At 50.6% G+C, this 11,928-nt stretch overlaps 1 protein-coding gene across 1 annotated transcript in view; it reads right to left on the reverse strand.

Moving 5' to 3' along the window:
* Positions 1–11,517, reverse strand: part of LOC133340218 (adenylate cyclase type 2-like) — a 56,449-nt gene extending 44,932 nt beyond the window's left edge. The window contains exon 1 of the mRNA XM_061548247.1: positions 11,300–11,517. The gene's annotated coding sequence lies outside the window, so the exon portion shown is untranslated. The remainder of the gene's footprint in view (positions 1–11,299) is intronic.
* Positions 11,518–11,928: the final 411 nt, after the last annotated feature.

An 11,928-nucleotide genomic window follows, 5' to 3' on the forward strand; every position in this document is an offset into this window, starting at 1 on the left:
CCATCCAGCGGCATTGAGGCAAACCGCGAGGGCGATGTGATGAAATGTGTCCAACCTTGGTAAAGGACCATAGCCCGAAACGTTCGTTTTCCGCAGATAGGTGTACACGTATAGATATATTGTCAATCGTACGAGCGGATCGTGGGGGATTATTATGAATAATTTGCGACTTTCATGGTGGTTTTCTTTAATTCTAGATTTGAAGCTTTCGTGACTGCAAGGATTCATATTCTTAGGTTTTTTCGGTAAAGTCACGTAGGTAAAAATCAAAATTAATAAAAGTAAAATAAAAATCACGATGTTTCGGAGGCAACACAAGCTTCCGTCTTTATACTTTACCGAAAAAACCTAATAATATGTTTTCTTTAATACGAAAAATCTCTGGTGACTTGCCAAGCTGCGACGACTTTCTATGTTCACAAATTCACTCCCATTCACATACAAATTACAGTCGTTTCACGCTTCACGCGCCAGATGATTGTTAAACACGTCTCTGCCACGTGACGTGCTTAAGCAATTAACGCCGGGACACTTTTAAACGCACACACACACGTGGAACACGTGTAGCTACACCCACACACTGAGATATCAATCTTCATCCGAATCGGGCCCCCTCTGATCGCTCAATAATCATCGTGCGCGTACAGCGTGGAACGATTGTAATTTGCATGTGAACGGAAGTGGATCGGTGAACGGAGAAAGTCGGAGTGGAGTAGTTGGTGTGCGGCTCTCGCAAGCGAAGGGGGAAAGGGGTACCTTGGAGGCCAGGGTATTTCACATCCGTTATACAAACAATGGCAACGTTTCTTAAAATCCACCGGTCTCTGTCCCCAGCTGTCTTAATGGGGCAAAACCTCCACCGCAGTTAATCGTCCGTGGGTGGGGTCGGCTAAGTACCCTCTATTAGAGGGGGGGGGGGGGGGGGGGGGGCTCTCTAGAGGGCTCCCGCTACGTGTGGCCCTTCCGCCAGCAGGTGCTTGAGGAAGCAATTGCAGGACTGCGCCTTTCCCTTGTACTGCACCGTAGCGCATAATGAATGAGCTGTGTTTTGTCGCGTGCAAGTGCCCGGGGCTCATAGGGCCAGCGTCTGTCTTGCGTGAGTGCGAGGCGCCGCCTTTCCCTCGTGAATTGATCGCGAGGCAACGTTTATATCAAAGTCGCGGCCTCGAGACAAACTGGAAATTCCACATTCCTATGACGGGGATTATGGGGAGGGGGGTGGTAGAGTGCCTCGCCGGAGACAGATATGCAGACGGGCAAGTTCTGAGACTCGGGTTGGACATCGCGGCGGTTTTCCGTGTTGAGCGCACTGCGCGAATTGGCGAACATCGTCGGTTGACGAGCGATGTTTGAACCGGTTCGAAGCGCCGTCCCACCGCTCATTCGCCCCCCCCCCCCCCCCGCCCAAGTTTGGTGGGACAACCACCGAGGAAGACCCCGCGCGTGTCCGGCTACTGGAAGCTCGCTTCATAGCGATGGAAGACGAGCTGCTGCTGCGTGTGCCCATGCGCTTGGCGGTGTCAAATGTAACGGAGGCTGGAGCCAAGGTTGGATCGGAGTTGGGGTTGGGGTGCCCATGCGCTTGGCGGTGTCAAATGTAACGGAGGCTGGAGCCAGGGTTGGATCGGAGTTGGCGTTGGGGTGGGCATGCGCTTGGCGGTGTCAAATGTAACGGAGGCTGGAGCCAAGGTTGGATCGGAGTTGGCGTTGGGGTGGGCATGCGCTTGGCGGTGTCAAATGTAACGGAGGCTGGAGCCAAGGTTGGATCGGAGTTGGCGTTGGGGTGGGCATGCGCTTGGCGGTGTCAAATGTAACGGAGGCTGGAGCCAAGGTTGGATCGGAGTTGGCGTTGGGGTGGGCATGCGCTTGGCGGTGTCAAATGTAACGGAGGCTGGAGCCAAGGTTGGATCGGAGTTGGCGTTGGGGTGGGCATGCGCTTGGCGGTGTCAAATGTAACGGAGGCTGGAGCCAAGGTTGGATCGGAGTTGGCGTTGGGGTGGGGGGATAACGCGCCCGGACTGGAGGCGGTCAGACCAAAACTAAAACTAAACGCACAGGGTTTGTTGTACTGTACCGCTCTGTTCCCGCGTCTATGCTCGATTTTTCATCAAAAGCTGTCCTGCCTGTCATGGTGAAGTAAGTATGGTCAAACGCGACAGCCATCATCATCATCATACAGAAGTTGATAAAACAGTGGGTTGTTAATTATTAAGTACTGTGTATTTACTTTGGGGGTGGAGGGCATAGCCTGTAACAGACTTGGGGCAAGTGCTGTTAGCGAGCACCTATGAAGGCCGGCACGGCACACGAAGGGGTGGGTGGCCAACACCACGCCCGACCGCCTTTGTCTTCCCAGTAGTGATATTTTTTACACACCGCACCAGGTACTCAATTGAGGCTGAGTCGACCTAGAGGAGACCCGGGACCGGTTCAGTAAATCGTCACTGGTGTTGGCCGTGAGAGGGAATTAACTCGGGCCGCCGGGTTCGTAGCGCAGCGCGCTAACCGCTACACTACCACTCATTGTCTCGTTTATCCGATTTCCTACTATAATGAGCCAATAATTTCGACTTAAAACTTTCGTGACTGCGGGAATTCATACTCTTTGGTTCTTTCGGTAAAGTCGCGTGGATAGAAGAAGAAAAAATAATAAAAATAAAGTGAATAAAGATATCACGACGTTTCGATTGCAACACAAGCGGTCGTCATCAGGAAAAGGGGTTATCCTCTCTCAAGGCAAACTGTTCATAAAGGTTTGGAGATGGACGTAGCCCAAGTGTATCAGCAGCAGCAGCATGGGGCAGCAATGCCAATGCAGCAGCAATGCCAATGCAGCAGCAATGCCAATGCAGCGGCAATGCCAATGCAGCAATGCCAATGCAGCGGCAATGCCAATGCAGCAGCAATGCCAATGTAGCGGCAATGCCAATGCAGCAGCAATGCCAATGCAGCAACAATGCCAATGCAGCGGCAATTCCAATGCAGCAGCAATGCCAATGCAGCAGCAATGCCAATGCAGCAGCAATGCCAATGCACCAATGCCAATACAGCGGCAATGCCAATGCAGCGGCAATGCCAATGCAGCGGCAATGCCAATGCAGCAGCAATGCCAATGCAGCAGCAATGCCAATGCAGCAGCAATGCCAATGCAGCAAAGACTTTGACTTATGTTTTCTTGTCAATAAACCTCCACCGTCAGCAGTGTGGTGTGTAGAGCGGAGGGTGTAGTGATTTCCTGGCGACCCTTTGCTGCATTGGCATTATTTTTTTTCATTCTTTTTTTTTCATTCTTTTTTTCATTATTTTTTTTCATTATTATTTTTCTATCGACGTGACTTTACCGAAAAAAACAAAAATTACGAGCCAAGAATGTCTGTGTGTCCCGTGCGTGACGTCACTCCACGTCGGCCAGCCTCCCTCATTAATACTCATGAACAGGTGACGTCCTCCACATGGACCCCCCCCTTATTAAAAATCATGAACGGGTGACGTCACTCCACATGTAGCACCCCCCTCATTAATAATCATGAACAGGTGACGTCACTCCACATCGAACAGCCCCCCACATTAATAATAATTTGGAGGTGACGTCTTCCAAATGTACACCCCCCCCTCCATTAATATTAATTAGCGGATGACGTCACTCCACATGGGTGGGGGGGGGGGCGAGACGCCTCCTCCCCCCTCCCCGGCGTCAACTTACAACCCTCACGACAAAGGCAGAAGAACCCTCACGTCACGTGATCTCCGTCACGCTGTTGTTGAGACATCAAAGTAAAAAGGACGTCATGATGGACAAGGGATTATAACCTTTAAATGAAGTAGGTCTGTGTCACCGCGCCCTTACAAACTGCACGCGAATGGATGCAATGGATATCACGTCGCGGTCTGCTTTTCGCTTGCAGGTTTCAGATTTACTGCAATACACCCGTCGTCCTTGGACGGGCAAAATGCTCGTGCAAGAAATAGTCTACAAGTGAGTGCCTGCAAGTAATAGTGTACACGTGAGAATACAATAAATTGTATACAAATTGTATATAAGTGAGCATTTGATGCCAGCACGCAACCTACCAGCACACAAACAAAACCACCTATTTGATGTTACACACACACAGACTCGAGTAAAAAGATAATGGCATTTATTTTATTACAACCAGCGATGATCACCGAGTCCGGAGACTGTCTTTGACACGAGGGTCATGCTCAGGGCTTAATTTTCTCACCCAAATATTTTCCGAGTCGCTTGTGGAGGCTGGAGTAGGTAGGCATAGAACTCGTAGCCAAATGCGAGAGGCACATATACTGGAGGTGGTGTACCGGGTCCGAAAATATATCCCATCCCAATGTGGTCGGGCCAGACAGACCGGGCTGTAATACAGCCCTCCTCCTGCTACATTGGGATGTTTGGTCAAATTACTTTTCGTCAACAACAGGTATTTGACTTCGGGGTGGGAGAAGAAACTGGAATGGCCAGGGAACACCCAGGAAAGAGGATAACACGCCGCTTAAACAGACGGCTTAAGAAACCCACTCGCTGGAGGTCCACTGCCATCGCCCAGCCAGTAACAGTGACAATACTAATTCCCTATTTATCCATGAGAGCCACACTTAATCGTATTCAGGAGGGTCCTGCCCCGACATTGGGTGTTTACTTGCAAGATGTGTTCGTCCAATTGACGATGACTGTTTAATCACGCAAGTGGTAGCAAAACAGGGAACACCCCGAGGAAACCCATGCTCGCGAGAGGGTGACACTCTATCCCCGTACAGATGGAAACTGATGGCGATTAGGCCACTTCTCCTGGAGAGCCAGCGTATGGCACCTCTACACCGACAGGAAGGCAGGTTATGATTATTATTATTTTTGCGTGTGTTTAGTTTATTGTTCTTGCCCCGCACCGCCGATTAGCACGGATGACTGCGTACGGTGCGAAAGACGTTCAATATACATACATCTCGAGGTGATCCACCAACCCTTGCCTCCAAGGTACCCCCTTGCCCGTAACAATTGACATCTCAAGCGTACGGTACACGGAAGTGATGATCTCGAACGGGGCCGAAACCTGTCCCGGTTGTCTCATTGGCTTACAACGGCCTGAGCCATCACCACAGCAAAGTGGACTTTTGGTGATCTAAAACCACGGCATAGCTGTGGCGGGAGTTGAGAAAAACGCTCCTTAACAGCAACAATAACTGAAAAATGTAACAACACATTCATGGAGAGATGCATGCCTGGAATTCCATGGCGAGACGGAGAGAGGGAGCACGTGAGTTAGAGGACACGCGCGGGTTAAGGACGCAAAGTCAACCTGCTGAATGGGATTGAGGCAGGGCACACAACGGCGAGAAGGGTGGACGGGGTGGCACGGTTGGCTACGTATGGTGCGAAAGAAGTTCCGCATACAGTACGTGCGTACAGCCGCGAGAAACGGGAGGTGTCTGAGCGCACGTCCGCCGCGGAGATGGAGCGATGAAGTCAGATCGTGGCGCGGCTGCTCGGCAGACTGTTACATCGAGATGGCGACGATTGGAGGGAGCCCTTCATCCAGCAGTGGATTGACCACGGCCAATGGGGGTGATGATGTTGTTGAGGTCACGCGGCGTGCAATGCACGCTGGACGGATCCGATATTGTGGGTCACAAGGTGCACTTGTGTCGTCCAGCAGCCGCCTTCATGCGTGGGTAAGGGGCATTCCGTGAATTCGGGGCTCATTAGGTAGATGAATGATCTCAAAAGCTGCTGCGCACATGTGGACGGGCTGATAAACGCGCTCGTGTATCATGGCGTTGTTGCTAACAGAGGCTGCAGTCCAAGCCTGACAATCCATCGACTGAGCCCTCGTCAAGTTCCGCACGGGGTGCGCGTATCGTCGACTGACATCTCACGCGCGATTACACGCGGTGTTGTACAGCTTTAGCAAAATATATACTCATAGACACACTGAAGAATAAATATATTGAGTTCCACACGTAGTAGGCTTTAGCGACTAATGTTATTCATCATCAAGTTATTTTGGTTAGATCGCGTAAGTATAAATGCGTCGTTAACCCATCCACTTATTAAGGGGTTGTAACGTAACCAAAATGTGCCAATGAGTTACTGCTTCAGCACACCGGTTTGTTGGAGAGTAAACCCACAGCATTTACAATTTGAGTATTGTGACGTTTCGCTGGCGATTACAACCGGCTTCATTCTGGCAAATTATTTACATGTGCCTAGAAAGTTGTCAGTTTTTTATGTATATAAAAAAATCAAACTCGATGTGTTATCCCGTGTTACGGATCTCATGTCTTCAGAATCAGAATCTTTATTTATCCTGGAGAAATCTGATGAGCTATGGAGCCCTTTTTCAGAGATGTCCAGCAGGGGCGGTTAAGAAAGTTACAACAACAAACAGTACACAAACACGATGGCAGTGCAGGGTATCGGGAAGGTAAGAAAATCACTACAAATTAATAAAGTAGAGACGTTCAAACTGCATAAGTACACCAATTCGCAAGCTTGAGCAAGGCATAAAATAACAACAAACAGCCCCAGATCACACCAAGACAACACATAGTCTCTCAATAAAGTTTCACATTAACATAGAACTATCGATACACAGGTAAGGATCAAAGTTACACATTACATTGGCAAATGTGGTTGTGACCAGCACTAATCTTCTGCTTCAGGAAAGGCTCTGCGACCTATTCACATTCCTGTTCTTGGGCTAGTTTCAAAGGCAATTAGATTGACGATTGTGTCCGCGCGGTCATTCACGTGGCGACTGAGCTATGGACGGGTGGGTGTTCACCGGCCGGTTGTGAGTGCTGCCCGCTGACAAGAAACGGATGACTGTGCTCAGGGTGTGCCTGGGCACGTGCTACCTACGTCAGTACCACGAGCCCGGCTGGCAATTACAGGATAGCTGTAAGGTAACCTGTACGCCTGGGTGGTTTGCGCACTGCGCTCTGCTAAGCCCGACCACCCGAATTCTATTCCAGGTTACAGTTCACTGATGATATCAGTGGCGAGCGATATCAGAATCGGCCCTCAGAGCTCCCTCCCACTGAAGTACCCCCCCTTCCCCCCCTCCGATGCAAACCCTGCGTGGTGAAGTATGGTCAAAACAACCCCAAAACTGTGTGGAGAAGGCTGAATCCAGCAATTGGATTGACAACAGACTGAATTTAGAATAATAATGATTCCTGTGTGTGTATGGGTGTGTCAGTGTGTTAAGTGGGGAGCGGTGGTGTAGTGGTTAGCGCACTGCGCTATGAACCTGGCCACCCGGGTTCGATGCCCGCTCACGGCCAACACCACCAGTGACGATTATCTAAACCGGTCCTGGGCCTCCCCTAGGTCAACTCAGCCTCAAATGAGTACCTGGTGTGATGTATAAACATCGCCGCTAGGGAGACAAAGGCGGTCGGGTGTGGTGCTGGCCACCCACCCCTTCGTGTACCGTTCCGGCCTTCATAGGTGCTCGCTAACAGCACTTGCCCCTACAGTCTGTCAAGGCTATACGGGGGATCTTTGTCTTGTCAGCGTGTTAAGATAACTTATGCCAAAAGTCTGTTAAGGGGGGTGTCTTTGTCTTTGTGGCACAGTCGGGAGAACAGGTGGTGCATCTGCCATTAATCTCAACTTGTCACCCATTAACACCTGGGGCTGTCCAGTTACTTGTCGGCATCGGGTCTTTGAGGCTATCACGTGATAGTCTCAATGCGTCAACGAGCCTGGCAGACACGCCGTGGCGACGTCCCTCTCGCACGGTGGCGAATAGCGGCTGTTGTTGCGTGTGTGTGTGTTGCAGGTGTGTACGTGTGTGTGTGTGTTGCAGGTGTGTACGTGTGTGTGCGTGTGTGCGTGTGTGTGTGTTTGTTGCAGTTGTGTACGTGTGTGTGTGTGTTGTGGGGAGCGGTAGTGTAGCGGATAGCGCGCTACGCTCCGAACCTGGCGACTCGAGTTTGATTCTCGCTCGCGGCAAACACCGGTGACAAATATCTGAACCGGTCCTGGGCCTCTACTAGGTTGACTCAGCCTCAAATGAGAACCTGGTGCTATTTGTAAACATCGCCACTGGGGAGACAAAGGCGGTCGGGCATGGTGCTGGCCACCCACCCCCTCGTGTGCCGTGCCGGCCTTCATAGGTGCTCGCTAACAGCACTTGCCCCAACAGTGTGCTAATTCGATACGGGGGCTCTTTGTCTTTGGTGTGTGCATGCATGTGCTTGTGCGTGTGTTTCTGTGTGTGACGTGGTGGTCAGCGCTCCATGCTACGAACCCGGCTACCCGATTTCGATTCCCGCTCGCAGCCAACATCGGTGACAAATATCTGAAACGGTCCTAGGTCTTCACATGCAGGTCGACTCATCCTTAAAGTATTGTGGTGGGGGTTAGCCAAAATCAGCCTTGGGGAGACAAAGGTGGCCGGGCGTGGTGCTACCCACACACACCTTCGTGCGCCGTGCTAGCCTCAATAGGTGCTCGCTAACAGTACTTTCCCCAACAGTCTGGCTAAGGCTATATGGGGGATCTTTGTCTTTGTGAAGTTTGACACAGTGAGGGGGGGGGGGGCACAGTCATCTCGGTCAGTTAACACCCGAGTGGTGGTGGTGGTGGTCGCCACTTCGAGTGTGTTCATGCAACTGCTCAGTCACCCCCCCCCCCCGCCTACGATGCACGTTGTACGAGAATCTATATCCGAGGCATCTCCAAACTAGTCAACCCCTTATCAGTGCCCTACCTTACTACAGACCAATTCAGATCTTATTGGTCTCCCCGTGCCCCTGATACATCTCAACGTTCGTCCGACAAAGTCCCATCATCACAAGGGAGAAACACAAACAAGTAGACACTTTTGTTGTTACATTTTGACTGAAAACTTTCGTGACTGCAGGAATTCATATTATTGGTTCTTTCGGTAATGTCACGTAGATAGAAAATCAAAGATAATAAAATTAAATAAGAATAATGCATTTTTTAAATAATAAAAGCAAAAAAACCCACGACGTTTCGATCGCAACACAAGCGGTTTTCATCAGGCCTGGGTTTTTATGCTTTTATTATAAAAAATGCATTATTTGTATATTTTTAATTTTTATTTAATTGTATTATCTTTTATTTTATTTTCTACTCTACCTGACTTTACCGAAAGAACCAAGAATATGAATACTTGTGTTGTGGTTTCCGGTATTGAAACGGCCGTACGCCGTATGGACCGAGACATAAACCGTATGGGTTTACAGCGATGCATCTCCTGGGTTGACTCAGCCTTAAATCAGCGACTGGGACGGTGTCAATGAATAATACCGTGCACAATAACGCCATGTCGCTGGGTTGACGCGTATCCAGCCACGCCACTGCCTCGCTTGCCGCGCCAGCCTGAAGCATAATAGGTGCTCGCTAACTTGACATCACAGTCGATGAAGGGGGTTGCCAACCTGCGGCTCCAGAGCCGCGTGCGGCTCTTTAAGGATTGCTCCGTGACGTCTTTCATTGAGGCCCGTCTCGTATTCACCACACAGTGCATTGCGGATCTTGAAATATTGAGGGCTTTTAAAAAAATACCAAATTCTCAACAACAAAAAAGGCATTCCTTGTGTTTCGGTTGCCGACCCCTGGTCTAAGAGGAAATTTATCTTTGTGCTACAAATCCTGATAATCAGATGAGTTCCGAGGCAAATATCCTCCCATTCAGTCTTGACAGATTCTTGGGAGGAAGTGATGTTCGCACGACTTTGTCGTGGACACATTGTTGTGCTGGGCCACGCGGGAATTCGAACTCAGGTCGCCGGGTTCGTGCGCGAACCACGACACTACCGCTCCTCGACAAATGAACCAAAAACTGCGATTTTTTTTTCCAGGTAAAGCCCACCGAGCTCTTAGCTCTTTTTTTCAGAAGCAACCTGGCCACAAATGATAACTCAACGGAAGTGGCTTGTCCATGTCTAAATTTAAATCAGGCGAATAGTCTAAACGCGTGATTCTTATTGTGGAGGGAAAACCGGAGGAAAACATCCACGCGACTACGGGGAAAACACGCAAACTCCAAATATACAGCAGCAGGCGTCACGGTCGGGGTCGAACCGACGATCTCCTGCATATCAGGCGAGGGAGTTAACATCTCGCCACCGAGGCGCCCGGAAACTCCAAATGTAAGGTTCATAAAGACAAAGATCGTAGACTAAGCACATTTTTGGAGCAAGTGTTGTTAGCAAGCACCTATGAAGGCCGGCACGGCACACGAGTGGGTGGGTGACCACCACGCCCAGTCGCCTTTGTCTCCTTAGTGACGATATTTCTACGCACTGCACCAGGTACTCATTTGAGGTTGAGTCGACCTAGGGAAAGGCCCAGGACCGACTGAGATAAGCGTCACTGTTGGTGTTGGCCTTGAGCGGGAATCGAACTCTGACCGCCGGGTTCGTAGCGCAGCGCGCGGACCGCCACCCCATCGCTCCGGGACACGCGCGCACCGAGACACACGCCGCACGTCAATCCGCACACAATCACAGAGCCCGCGCACGCATCTGTCGCGCTAAAATTACCACTTGACGTTTTTTTTTATCGCTAATCTGGGTTAACCGCGCCGAGAACGGAGGTTCGTGACCGCCTGGACTTTGGTGTCTGTGTTCACGGAGTGCGTGACAAGGCGAATGAGTGAAAGAGTTAGTGCGTGCGTGAGATGGTGAGTGAGTGTTATGAGTGAGAGAGAGTGAGATGGTGAGTGAGTGAAAGAGTGAGAGAGTGAGTGAGATGGCGAATGAGTGAAAGAGTGAGAGATTGCGTGAGATGGCGATTGAGTGAAAGAGTGAGAGAGTGAGTGAGATGGCGAATGAGTGAAAGAGTGAGAGAGTGAGTGACATGGTGAATGAGTGAAAGAGTGAGAGAGATGGTGAGTAACTGTTAGGAGTGAGAGAGTGTGTGAGGTGGGTGAGTCAAAGGGTGATATCGTGAATGAGATAGTGAGTGCGTGATGAAGTGAAACGAAACACTATTTAAACAAAAAGTAAACTAATGAGTGAGAGGGCGAGTGAGTGAGTTATTGCGTGAGAGGATGAGTGAGATGGTGACTGAGTGCGTGATGAAGTGAGTGAGAAGGCGAGTGAGTGAGTTATTGCGTGAGAGGATGAGTGAGATGGTGAGTGAGTGCGTGATGAAGTGAGTGAGAGGGCGAGTGGGCGCGAGTGAGATATTTGTCAAGAAGCTGTGGGTGGCGCCACTCGTGGCGAAGTGGTCCCTTGAACGCGAATCGCCGAGGCGACCGACTGCCACCCCCAACCCGCCACCCCTCACACAGCCTCCCGCACTGACCTGACCGGTGTCAGCCTTGGCAGGCAGCCCCGACCGTCCACCCGGGAGCCATCACCACCTGGGTAGCGGTCCCGGTGAAAACGGACACCAAGATTGTCGCGAACTTCTGGGGTGAGGCGAATGATGATGATGATGATGACGGTGGTGGTGGCGGTGGTGAATTTTTGGCAAACTCGTTTCTCTCTGCGTCTCTCCGTCGCCTCTCGCTCCCACTCGCGTCTCTTGCCAGGTGTGACGCAGCGTGATTGGCCAATAGTGTCCACGGAGCCCCGCCCATTTACACACCTGGAATTCAACCCACGCAAACCGACCCCTCCCTCTTCACACACACAACAACAATGACAAAGATGCCCCGTGTAGGCTTTTAACAGGTTATTGGTGGGCAGAAAATGGTGTCAGCGAGCGCCTATTAAGGTCGGTAACGCCCACAAAAAGGTGATGTGGCCATCACCACGCCCTTTGTTTTTTTTTTATTACGGGGCTGATGTTTACTAATTTCATGCTGAGTCGACCTAGGGGAGACCAATAGCGGGATTGTAGCGCAGCGCGCTCAAGACGAGCTGCTGTTCATATAACACAAACACAAGTCCACGTACAGACACACAGACGCCCCTAACACACACGCATAC

The sequence above is a fragment of the Lethenteron reissneri genome, chromosome 9 (assembly GCF_015708825.2).
Source record: "Lethenteron reissneri isolate LAM-NWPU_2019-01 chromosome 9, ASM1570882v1, whole genome shotgun sequence".
In the NCBI taxonomy this organism is placed as follows: domain Eukaryota; kingdom Metazoa; phylum Chordata; class Hyperoartia; order Petromyzontiformes; family Petromyzontidae; genus Lethenteron; species Lethenteron reissneri.